A 12,500-nucleotide genomic window follows, 5' to 3' on the forward strand; every position below is an offset into this window, starting at 1 on the left:
AGGTGCTGCCGCTCATCTCAGTCACTTGTGACAGAGGCCTTGGTGGTCTGATGCTGGTAAAGCCCTGCTGGTTGGCCTCCTGCACCCGGCTGTGTGAACGCTCGGCTGAGGCCGGCTGCTGCTGCCGAGCCATTTAATGCTGTTATCACGGCCTCTTAACTCCCCTCTTAGTCCCAAACTGTCTCGCTCTGTCTCTCTCTGGGCGTGACTTTCAGACAACTTTGAGGCACTGAGCGGGAACACATCTGTGTGTGTGTGTGTGTGTGTTCTTGATGGCAGAGGTGGGGCTGTTGGTGGAGCAGAGGGAGGAGGCTTCTACCGAGGCGTTGGCATCACCAGTGGTTGTCTTTTATGAGGCGGCGGTCACACGAGACGTGAGGACAGAAAGAGGTGGAGCTGTTGTCCTCGCTCTGTCCTCAGCTGGATTTATGATGCATCTTCTTCAACACTGTCACATTCACAGGTAAACACAGAGAGATGAAATCAGTCTGTCGTCTCAGGAGAGGAAAGAAGAAGAAAACACATCATCATTACAGCTGGGATAAAAATAGCGTGCTGCTCGCTCGCTCTCACTGAACGGAATTAACCCTTTAAAGACACAAAGCCAGTAAGCAGCATGGTGAATAAGAGCTCACCCCCCCCCCCCCCCCCCCCCGAGGTTTTTAAAGGAGCAGTCCTTCTGTTCTCTGAGAACTGTGTGGAGATCTGCAAACTGAAGACTCCTTATTCTCCTTCTGTTATTAATTCAGTTTGACACACACACACACACACACACCCAGTGCACACACACACACACACACACACACACACCCAGTGCACACACGTACAAACAGGATCCTGGAGGGTGCGGGGGCCGCACACAGCGAGCGCGGGGGGGGGGGGTCAGTGCCTCGCTCAAGGGCACATCGGCAGGGCTCACGAGGTTGACTTGCATAGACTTCCTCACCGGGACTTGAACCATCGACCCTCTGGTTCCCACCCTAAAGTCGGCTGTAACGACTGAACAGGTTTTAAAGTGTGTGATAGTTCTCAGTTTGTGCAGATAACTGAACGTTCACATGGAGCGTCAACATCGTTGCTATGACGACCCCTCTCTTTCTCTCTGTCTCTGTCCCGACGGCTAACTCTTTGGAGGCGGCGTGGAGGCGGAGCGGCGAGGGACGCTCACCATCTCTTTGTTACCTCACACGGTGACAGTGCACGCTCACGATTGGAGGGTTAAACAAACTCACGCCCACTTCACTCTCGCAGGTTTATGGCGGCGCTCGATGTGGTAGAGCAAAGACGGGAGTGTGATCTGTCATGTTGTCTCTGACCATGGCGGCTGCCATCACCATGACAACGGTCAGGATTGATAAATCAAATGATGAACTGATGACATGATGTTCCCTCCGGCAGACTGTCATCTGGACTTCCTCACGTCGACAGTTCACTCACACTGAGAAATCTTTAAACCTCTGAACCGGGAGCCAATCACTTCCTATCATTCAGCTCATTCATTGTTAATTAGATAATTAGATAATTATAGCTCGTTAGCTAGCTAATCATAACTAATGTTTCCTTCCTGTGATCTCATCTAATTGGCTCCCGAGCTTTGACCTTTCAGAAACCATCGCATCCTTCAATCCAACAATCTGGAGACAATCGTTGCTCTTCCTTCATGAATCAGACTCAAAGTTGTTTTCGTCCCTGAGAAGGAAGCTACACCATCAGCCGCTCCACCATCTGTGTGTGTGATTATTAACACACAGCCAGGCGCCTATCAATGGGCTGATCTCGGCGTGTCACCTGCAGCACCATGAGCAAACATGGTGACGCAGCCAGACCAGGTGTGGCAGCCAGGAGACACTCAGCCAATCAGTGGGCTGGATGCTTACAACGTGTGTGTGTGTGTGTGTGTGTGTGTGTGTGTTCATGATAGACAGCCACATGTGTGTCTTTGCTTTTAGTGTAATTGTTTTCTTTAAAAGCACACGACGATCTGTGAGCATAAAGAGGTGTAATTTATGTAAACAAGACGAACAGCAGCACAAAGACAACACAAAGGAGCTGGATATTTTCTCTCTCTGCTCCGCAGGAGGATATTTGTGAACATAAATAATGCAGCGAGCAGCACAAAGCTCTGTAATAAATAAACGCTGCCTTTGTCAACATGTGAATGTTTTTGTGTCCGATGCAGAGAGGAGCTGAGACTGAGGATGAAATCACTCTCTTATCATGTCGTTCCCTTTGTACATGTGCACCCTCCTTACTGGGAATCAAGTGTGCATGTGGATCAGCATCATGTCCCGCCCTCTACACACACACACACACACACATTCATCCATGAAGAGGTCAAAGGCCAACCTTGTTACTACAACAGAGCCAGCAGAGCAAAGTGTGGATCTCTTCTGTGTTTCTGACTTCAGTCTTTAGTGTTTCCTGTTTTATTTTGTAGTTCTGGTCCTCACTGTTGTCTCTCTGTGTTTTCTTGATGACCCTGATTGTCCTCACCTGTGTCATTAGTCTCACCTGTGTCTGATTACCCCAGGTCTATTTAGTCTCAGTGATTCTGGCGGCTTGTTTGGGTGTTTCTTGTTTCCTGTTCCTCGTTTTGGATGTTATTTTTGAAAAGTAAGTTTTGTTTTGTGGTTTGAATAAATCCGTTTTTGTTTTATCTGCAGTTGGCTCCTCCTCCCTGTTTTTCAGCTCTCACTCGTGACAGCTGAGGCTGACTCTGTTAAAATGAAGTTATTTAACAGGAGTTATTTAGTATTCTAAAGAATGATGAGACACAGTTTTGCACTGTGAAATAATGTTTGCACGTTACATGTTCAAAGAAAGTTCTTGAATAAAATCAGGCTGTTGTGAAAGTGGAAAACAGATCTGCACACAGGCGTTAGATATCACGATTCTTCATGCAGGATCCATGGTCAAACTGTGTGTCTAAAAGTGTCTTTTATTTTGAAGGTTGACAAACTGAAGTGTGGTGCTTTTATTTTGAAGGTGGACAAACTGACGTGTGTTTTTATTTTGAAGGTTCACAAACTGAAGGGTGGTGTTTTTATTTCGAAGGTGGTGCTTTTATTTTGAAGGTGGACAGACTGAAGTGTGGTGCTTTTATTTTGAAGGTGGACAGACAAGTGTGGTGCTTTTATTTTGAAGGTGGACAGACTGAAGTGTGGTGCTTTTATTTTGAAGGTGGACAGACTGAAGTGTGATGCTTTTATTTTGAAGGTGGACAGACTGAAGTGTGATTTTATTTTGAAGGTGGACAGACTGAAGTGTGATTTTATTTTGAAGGTGAGGAGTTATATCTGGCGCTCTGTGAGCTGAATAAAGTTTCTCTTCATTGTCGACACAGGTCAAAGGTCAACGTTTGGATTACAGATGTGGATATTATTAATGCTCCGTTATCTCCACTTTGTTCAACAAACTAACCCGCTCTGTAACTTAGAAAATGGAGTGTCAGTGGCGTGTAGAGCCCCTCGTGCACGCCACAGAGAGGGAAATAGAAACGGCGTTGTCACCCGCGGGCAGTTAAGACACTCCCCCAGGAAACAATAAACAGAGTGATGCACTCATAGAAGTGTGAGAGGATATTTTCACCCTCGTCCCGTGTTCCTTATTTCCACTTCAGGGAGTCAGCCACCTTACTGACATTTATTATTCAGTGTTGGAGGTATGAAATATAAATCTGACGCCATCTGACCCCAATCATAAAGGAAGTCTTATATGTTCATGAGTGTTTCCCAGACTGCCGTAGGACGGTGACCCACAATGCATCACAGGTATGGAGCGTTCATGTAGAGACAGAAGTGGCGTGATCGCTTCGGGACGATTTCATATGTTTCAGCTTTTCCAGAGAACGCTCCTAACAGTCGACTTTCTTCCCCAGAGGTCGGTGGCGTATCATGGAACAGCCTCGTCTCGACGGCGCCGCGCTCGGATGTGATGGGAGAGTCGTGCTGGCCGTGAGCGTTTAGAGTCAGCGGGGAGACAGAGGCTCCAGTGTGACGACAGAGAGGCCTTTCTGTGCTGCGACTCGGATGAACACAGCAGTTGTTGGGGAAAAGGTCAGTGGTTTTTGTTTGTATTCTGGAGACGTGCCCTCTTTGGCAGCACACTCCACGTCGCAGCGAGCACTCGAGCTTGAAATGATGTCGCTTCCTCCGGCCAGGAGGCGATGGCTCCCATGCCACACAGCATACGCAGGACGCCATAAATCCTAGAGTGTAAATAAAGACCCGCACGACCTCCTTTGTTGAGTTTGTTTTCTTTTAGGGACACTGTCCTGTCCCTTCTCCTTTCCTCTCATTTATCTTTCTGGGGTTTTTCCTCAGTATCTGTTTTTCCCTCCATTCTTCCTGCGATACTCCGACAAAACATGGCTGATCTATGACTTTCATTCTTTGTGTCATTGGTTAAGATTTAGGCCTAACAGTAGAAACGGTGCACACAGATCTGTAATGAGTGCGGGTCTGTAGTATTCCTTTCAGGCAGTCGTTGGCGTCCGGACTTGATCATGAAATGACACATCCACGTGCACATCCACGTGCACCTACACGTGCACATCCACGTGCACCTTATCCCACGCCGCACGCTCGTCTCCACCGGACTCGTCGCAGGAAGTGTGGAGAAAGAGAGCGAAGGGAAATCTCATTAGGTCACAGTTTGACTTTATTAGCTGCACGGCGGGCGGTGACAGAGGTTTATCTTTGACAGCTGTTAGGAATGCTGCACGCCGTGTCGGACCACTACCCGCTGTCCTCAACACACACACACACACACACACACTCACACACACACACACACACACACACACACACACACACACACTCCGTAGTTACGCCGACTGTACTTTTTCTGTTCACAACAAAACAGCGTGTGACTCTCAGTGAAGGCAGGACGCCTCGCTGTAATCAGGCGAGCTTTTCTCTGAGCCGCACGCTCACGCTCTCCGCATCATTAACGAACGCAGGTCGGGGGCTCGTCAGAGAACTTCAGGCTGCATCTTTGTGAATAGAATAACTCAAATATGACATCGCTGCAGTGTCATATCGGCCTTCTGGCCTGTTGATTTTCTCCCTCAGTAAATATTAATGTCTCCATCAGTGATTTAAAGCAGCCTGTTTGGGGCCTAGCGGTTGTGTCATGTGCCCCTTGTACAGAGGCTGCAGCAGCTGTTTGACTCTGACCTCGTCCTCCTACATTGTCTCTCTGCACATCGGCTGTCCGACCATCATCGAGCTCGTCTTATAGAGAAGAAGCTCGCTCAGCTCTGACCCTTCCTTGGCTGCTCTGCAGTTTGTGGGGGGGGGGGGGGGATTAGCATTTTTGGACAGACATTATTTATAAAGGCTATTGTTCCAGGTTCCTGTCTCTTAGTATTACTTCCATCTCTTAACATTGTGGTGACCTTGAGCGCGGCTGTGATGCAGATTACTGTGAAGGCTCGTTAGCGCTCGCTAAGTGGTAGAAATATTCCATGTTCTCTTTTCTGAAACGTGTAAATCGAAGGCGTCACTTTCATGTGAGCGGCTCTCATCAGGAAAAGTTTATTCCTGCCCCAACCAAAACAAACTGCTGTTAGGCCACGCCTCCTCTATCCTGAAGCGCCCGCCTCCAACCCCCTCCTCTCGCGTTAGGCGGGGGAAGCAGGGGGGAAAAGTTGGATTGCGTTTCGAGGGGCGTTTGACGTGCTGGATCTGAAAGTGCAGCTCCTGGAACGGGACGAAGGACTCATTCTTTAACGCCGTCCTGTGAAAGCATTTCATGAGGTCTTCTTCTTCCTTTTCATTCCCTTCTGTTCTGAGTGTTTCCACAAACGCTCTCCTGGCAGATGAAGGTGGAGGGCTGAATATCTGCTGGTTTGCACTCAGAGTAAACACACCCGTCAGGATGGAGCGTGTTGATGGAGACGTTAAAAGCGTCTTCTTTGAGGTGAGGAGGCAGGTGTCTCTCTCTCCTCTTTTCTTAACTCCTTAAATTAACGCTCACATTGTGGAGGCAATTACCAGCATTAAGCTTATGACAAGAACAGCAAAAAAAGTGAGAAGTGCTGAATTGAATGTGACAAGGCTGAATAAATTGCACCACTTAGCAGCCGTTTGAGCTCGGCGGCGTACGTAACTTACTGATGATTACACGGCTCTGTGACACTCGAGAGCAGCCAAGCTATTATGTTATGAGTTTGACGTCCCATTACGTGTTCCCATCTTCCATTCCTGTAAATTTATATCAAACATTTAGACAGAGAGGAGGATCGCTTTCAGCAGAAGAGGACGGGGGGGGGGCTTCAGGCTTTGTCTACTATAGCTTATCACAGTTCAAATTGGCTTAAAAGCCAAAATGCACAAAAGCGTCTCTCTTCAAATGTTGAATTCTTTAGAAAAATTAACGGTGAAATTCTTTAAACTCCTCTCCTCCATGTGTCTCTGTCTCCAAACCCCCCAATGATGAGACAAGTCCATCCTCTCCGTCTTCTGCCTGCTCCACCTTTCAGAAAATGTGTTGTTTGGAGATGTTCCCTTCATGACATCACAAAGGGCAGTAGCCCCTCCCCCAGGTGGGTGACCCTCCCACAGCTAGGTGTTTGTTCTGCCCTCTGAGTCTGCCTTCTCACCGTAAACAATAGGACATGGAGCCAGAAAGCAGCGAGTACACCCGAGCCCTTCCAGAGAGGGGGCGTGGTCAGACACAGCTCATTTACATATTTAAAGCTACAGACACAGAAACAGCCTGTTCTGAGCAGGGCTGAAATAGAGGGGTTTATAGACATGATCAAATACAGGATCAGAGTGGATTTACAACAACACACTTCACACACATGATGAAGAGGAGCGAGGACACTGATTTACACTGAAGAGGAGGAGATGAGTATTTGTTAGATTATTACTGAAACTGTCTGTGTCCTAAGAGCATGGCAGCGTTGGATATCGGGCTGCAGACTCTTTGATCATCGTCAGCTTTGCTTCCATCGGTGCCGTAAATCAGACTGAGTGCTTCTTCTGTTCAACGTTGTCTCCACAAAATGTGACAGGCTCGAGGTGGAGAGAGGTGGCTGAGTGCATTAGTGAGCTGATGAATAGAAATCTTGTTCCTGCTCATATCCCCCCCCTCTCCCCCCATGTATGTGTGGAGAGGCTGATAATGTCCCCGTAATGAAAGTCTGTTCCGGTGGCTAACGGGATTAGAGCTGAGAAATGAGCACGCAGCATTTTCATACGAGCCATCGGGAGTTCCGTTTAAACAGCCCTGTCTCGTAATTCTTTGTCTCATCACTTTTTCACAGATTGTCCCCGTTTTACTTCGGCTGGAGTCATTACACTGAAACTGCTTCTGTGGATTTACAGTCATTCGACCTCGCTGAGCGCCGCCGACGCCACCGTAAATACCCGTCTGCGTGCTTCTGTCCTGCGTCCTCCTCTCAGAGAGTTCATTTACATGATGCTCACACTCAACATTACATTTTACATGATGTCTCTGCAGTCATCATATGGTAACATGCAGCGGAGGAGTATATGTCACAATATGTGAAATAGATTTGCATTTTATAAAATCTCATTGAGTTTAGATTTTTGAAGCTCGCCTCCTTTTTTTATTTTAGGATCAACACTTTATATTTGTTTTCAGGATTCTGATCAGACTCAGTCAGAGGAAACCTGTCAGAGTGTCAGACCCTGCTATTATTATTATTATTATTATTGTTATTGTTATTATTATTATTATTATTGTTAGATCTTCTTGATCTGTCTCTGTGAAATAAATCTGGAAATAATAGTCTGTGTGAATGTTCATATATGATGTAATTTAAATGATCTACACACAAAGATTTACTTCATCACCACTGTTTCCTTTCCCAGTCTTCCACATATTAGTCTTTAATGACTTGTTTATATTTTTAGTTCATATTTAATGTTCACATTGTGCAGAGAAGTTTTTCACTGTGATTCACAGATTGCTGTGGGAGTCCCGGGGTGGTGTAAGTGCACTGCAGTAGTTGATACGTAACGTTAAAAAGAGGAACACATACTTTACAACGATGACCGTAAAATGATCTTGGAATAAAAGAGCCGAGGGTGAATTTGAAGCTTCACAGATCTGCTCTACTTGTTAGCAGGTGTAAAATAAGGTCAGACTTCCTCTCCGTGTTTCTCTCTCTCTCTCGTATCGTTGCTCCTTCTTTTCTCCTCTCACTCACTAATTACCTCCGCTTGTAAGTAGCTTCATTAATTCTGCAGTAACGACGCTGCGGTGACCACAAATACCTGACAGTAATTCATAATGAACACATTCACACCTCTATGGTAACAGGACACTTCCTGCCAGTTAATCACCAGAGCACACGGACCGGAGGAGCATCATCCAGTCCTCTCCTCTGTTACTGCTGATCACTGTAACTTAAAGGCCGGGTCGCTCATTTCCTCCAGATCCACTTTTTCAGATGTTGGTAGAAACCGTCTTTAGGTCCTGACAGAAATGAGTAACCCCTGTTCTCTGAAAAACAAACAAAGTCAATCATCTGTGTCAGAGTTTACTCAGCGCTGAATGAGATGAAGTAGTTTCTACACAATGAAGACATGAGCTGAGGTCATCTTCCGGAGGGACGGTGCTCGTGGTGTAAGTGAGGGGGCGTGGCTTAAGAGGGAGCACAGAGGGGAGGGGGGCAGGTGGAGCACTGAGGGAATGCTACTGAACGTTCCTAAGAAGTTTCTTTTCCTCGATGATCTTTGAGAAACTCAGGACTCAGTGACTCCAGAGGAAGTGAAAGCACACACTCATTCAGCAGTGATTTAAATGGTCACCGCTGTAAGCAATGTTCTCCTTTTCTATCTGAACGCTGCACTCTTGTGAACAGAGTGCCGACAGAGATGGAGCACCGGAGTAATTGTTTCATCGCTCCGTTTGAAGCAGGCCCATCCGTCAGCCCGCCACGTGTCTCGCTCTGGATGTGAACGTTGTTCGAATGAGGGTGTGATCTGATGATGATGGGGAGGTGTGTGTGTGTGTGTGTGTGTGTGTTATAGTATTCCTTCTACCTTTGTGTGTGGAGACAATGAAACTAAATGAGTTTTAGCTTCAGGGAGTCTCTGATCTTCGACTCTGACGTTGTCATTACAGAAGTGGTCCATCAGCTTTGACGTCTCTGAAATGTGCTTCTCCCTTTAGTCCGCCTCAGCCATAATCTTCTCATGCACACATTCGTCTAGAACTTACAAATACCTGATTTCAAACTCGATTAATAAGTGAGAGGCCATGTTTGATTGATGACGACCCCGTGCCTAAAACAATGAATGTGAAGATTCTCAAACAGCCTTAATTATCAGGGTCTACTGGACCTGTCTCCAGTAAAAACCCTTAATGATGAAAACACAATATTCACGTCCAACAGAGTGGGGAGGTAGTGTGGAAGCTGAGACAGGATGGTGGAGCGCCCTGCAGTACGAGACGGGAGACGTGTGGCTCAAACACGCTGTGAGTGAAAATGAGTTATTGTCACTGTCAATGAAGACTTTAAACACATTCACTTGTATTCCTGTGAACAGTTAAAACACTTAAACTGAGTAATTACAGTTTATAAATATCCGTGTGGACATGGCCTGAATCACAAAGGGCAGTAGCCCCGCCCCCAGGTGGGTGACACTCCCACAGCTAGGTGTTTGTTCTGCCTTCTCACCGTAAACAATAGGACATGAAGCGAGGAAGCCCGATCCTCAGTCGAGTTCTGTTTGAGGCTAACAGGAAGAGGACGCAGCTAAGACAGAGAGAGAGAGAGAGAGAGAGCGAGCGAGCGAGAAGCCGGACGAGCGTGACTATTAGAGTCAGACTTTTCCACGTTTCAGAAGTGAAGAGGACGTCATGTACGAACACGTTCAGCACAGAGCAGCTTGGCGTGGCGTGATGGACAGGTGAAAACGCCAACACATTGAGACATGTTGTCATGGTGATGGCGTGGGCCAGGAGTACGGTGGCTAACTCTCCTGTCACACTATTTACTCAAGAGTTACCCATAGTGCACTGCTCTCACCGTGACCAGCTCGGAGCGTCATTTAAAGGCCATAATGTCAGCCGGCTTCTCTCCTGACTTTAACGTTTATCCTTCCTGCCTTTGTCGGACGATTCCTCTCGAGCAGGCTCACAGGATGATGAGCCTCGTTCTTTGTATGAACAACCAGCACATCGTTATTCTGACCTGCTGGTGACTTAAATCAGTCCTGTGCTCAGGGTTTGTGCACGGCCTGTGCGGGACAACAAAGGTCGGCGTTGGTTGCAGTAGCATAAGTCAGCAGCTTGCATCCTGATCCAGTCAGGAGGGAGGCAGCAGGGCTCGTGTGGTTGTTCTGCCTCAGCGCACAGCCTGAGCTCATCAGCCTGGTCTGTCTGTAACTCACTAAAATAAACTCCACATTTTCACACTTTAGTTTCTGACCCAAACTTCCATCTGCGATCAGTGGTCAACGACAAAGATGGCGCCCTGTCATAATACAGGTTACGTAAGCGTTCACAACACTGCTCAGATATCCAGGAGGCGAGTGCAGCCGCTGGGCAGCGTGCCTCACGCCTCGTGAGTGCAGAGAGAACTCCCATGATTCCCCAGCAGCCTCGATGTCCTCTGCAGTTACTGCAGTGTAGATTGAGAGCCCCCTGGTGGTGGACAAGTCAAGTACAGTGACTCGTTCTGTGTAGCATCAAGAGGACAAAGCAAGAAGCTTGAATCTAAAACTCTGTTTCAAATAGTCTCCTGGTGTTTGATGCAGTGATCAAAGTAACGTCACGTTACTCGCTGCTATGATGGCCGCCTCGTCCGTACAGTCCGACTGTCGATCGTAACCAGCAGAAAGACATCAAAGCAAATTAAAATCTGCTGTGCCACACTTTCAGAGGTTTGAATGTCGTTAGGATGAAAAACTGCTCCATGATGATCTAATTAGATTTCTGCCGATGAAAAGGCCGCTGTCTCTAACGGCGAGGAAGATTAATAACGGACGTCGTCAGACAGCTCTCAGTCATCGTCGTGTTCGGGGGGAAATGTGAGCACAGACGAAAACAATCAAACACAGGAGCTTTATTAATTTCTGCACAAAGGAAGTCGTGTTTCATGGTGACGACAAACGGAAACCAGCGCCGCCTAATGAGAAGAGAAAAGCGAGGAGTCGTGTGGCCTCCTTCAGCAGCTCGTCTTGGTAGGAAATGAATATTCATGAGGATGTAATCACAGGACGAGAGCACACGTTCTTGTTACTCCCATTATTTCTCAAGGGTCATTTCAAGGGCGCCGAGGAGACGCCGAGGAGACGCCGAGGAGACGCCAAGGAGACGGCGTGCAGCGTGACGCTCTCAAAACTACGAGACGTTTTAGTCTCAGGGAGGAGACAACGGAGGGTCATCAGAACAGGGGTAGTGTTGTAGTCAAGACCAAGAGTGCTCCAAGACCAAGAGTGCTCCAAGACCAAGACCGAGAGTGCTCCAAGACCAAGACCGAGAGTGCTCCAAGACCAAGAGTGCTCCAAGACCAAGACCAAGAGTGCTCCAAGACCAAGACCAAGAGTGCTCCAAGACCAAGAGTGCTCCAAGACCAAGACCAAGAGTGCTCCAAGACCAAGAGTGCTCCAAGACCAAGACTAAGAGTGCTCCAAGACCAAGACCAAGAGTGCTCCAAGACCAAGAGTGCTCCAAGACCAAGACTAAGAGTGCTCCAAGACCAAGACTAAGAGTGCTCCAAGACCAAGACCAAGAGTGCTCCAAGACCAAGAGTGCTCCAAGACCAAGAGTGCTCCAAGACCAAGAGTGCTCCAAGACCAAGACCATGGCAGGACGAGACTGGGTAGAGACCAGTACCATCAACATCACTGAGAAATCATCATCCTGTGTGGAGGGGGAGGAGGCCGACACTGGAGGATAAAACTGAAACTGCAAAGGGACAAGACCTTCATAAAGTGGTCTTGAGACCGGTCCTAAGACCAAGATCAGTTCTGAGTCCTTCAACAGTAAGATGAGGACTTTTAAAGGGAGCGTGTTGGATTCTCCTGATCAGACGAACCGATGTTCGACTTTCAATCAAATTTCTATAAAAAAGAGACGGAACATTTTCTTCAGCGTGAGAACGAACAACAAAGAGAGGAAATAACAGAAAGCAGAGCCGCCTCCCACACAGAGGAGCAGGTCACATGTCCTCCTCGTAAATCATGTGAGGAGGGGCAGCGCTGTGACCTTTTCCTGTAACAAACATCAAAAACACAACAGAGAGGAAAGAAGAGAAGCTGCATGGAATATGGATGGAGAGCTTTCATGCCCTGGTTCCAAATCTGCTGAGGACGAGTGATTCATGGAGTGAGGCCGACTGTCAGGCTGCGTCCTGTGTTTCATTTCCCTCCGTGCATGTGTCCATTCCTGCGAGGTCACACGTTGAAAGGTCAGAGGTCACATCAGTCAAAGAAGAGAAACAGTGAGCACAGGGAGTGTGAACGTCTCACTGCACACTGAGGAACAAGGACACAGATCAGCTTTAGAGCTCCACC

General features: G+C 47.5%; 1 long non-coding RNA gene across 2 annotated transcripts in view; it reads left to right on the forward strand.

Moving 5' to 3' along the window:
- Window positions 1-12,500, forward strand: part of LOC306831648 — an 89,847-nt gene that overhangs the window by 38,900 nt on the left and 38,447 nt on the right. The window contains exons 1-2 of one of the 2 annotated variants that reach the window (XR_013780100.1): window positions 2,535-2,613; window positions 3,878-4,055. This is a non-coding gene — a long non-coding RNA (uncharacterized lncRNA). Of the gene's footprint in view, window positions 1-2,534; window positions 2,614-3,877; window positions 4,056-12,500 lie in introns of those variants that run through there. The other variant, XR_013780099.1, reaches the window with a different exon arrangement.

This window comes from Symphodus melops, assembly GCF_947650265.1.
Source record: "Symphodus melops genome assembly, chromosome: 11".
Lineage (NCBI taxonomy): Eukaryota > Metazoa > Chordata > Actinopteri > Labriformes > Labridae > Symphodus > Symphodus melops.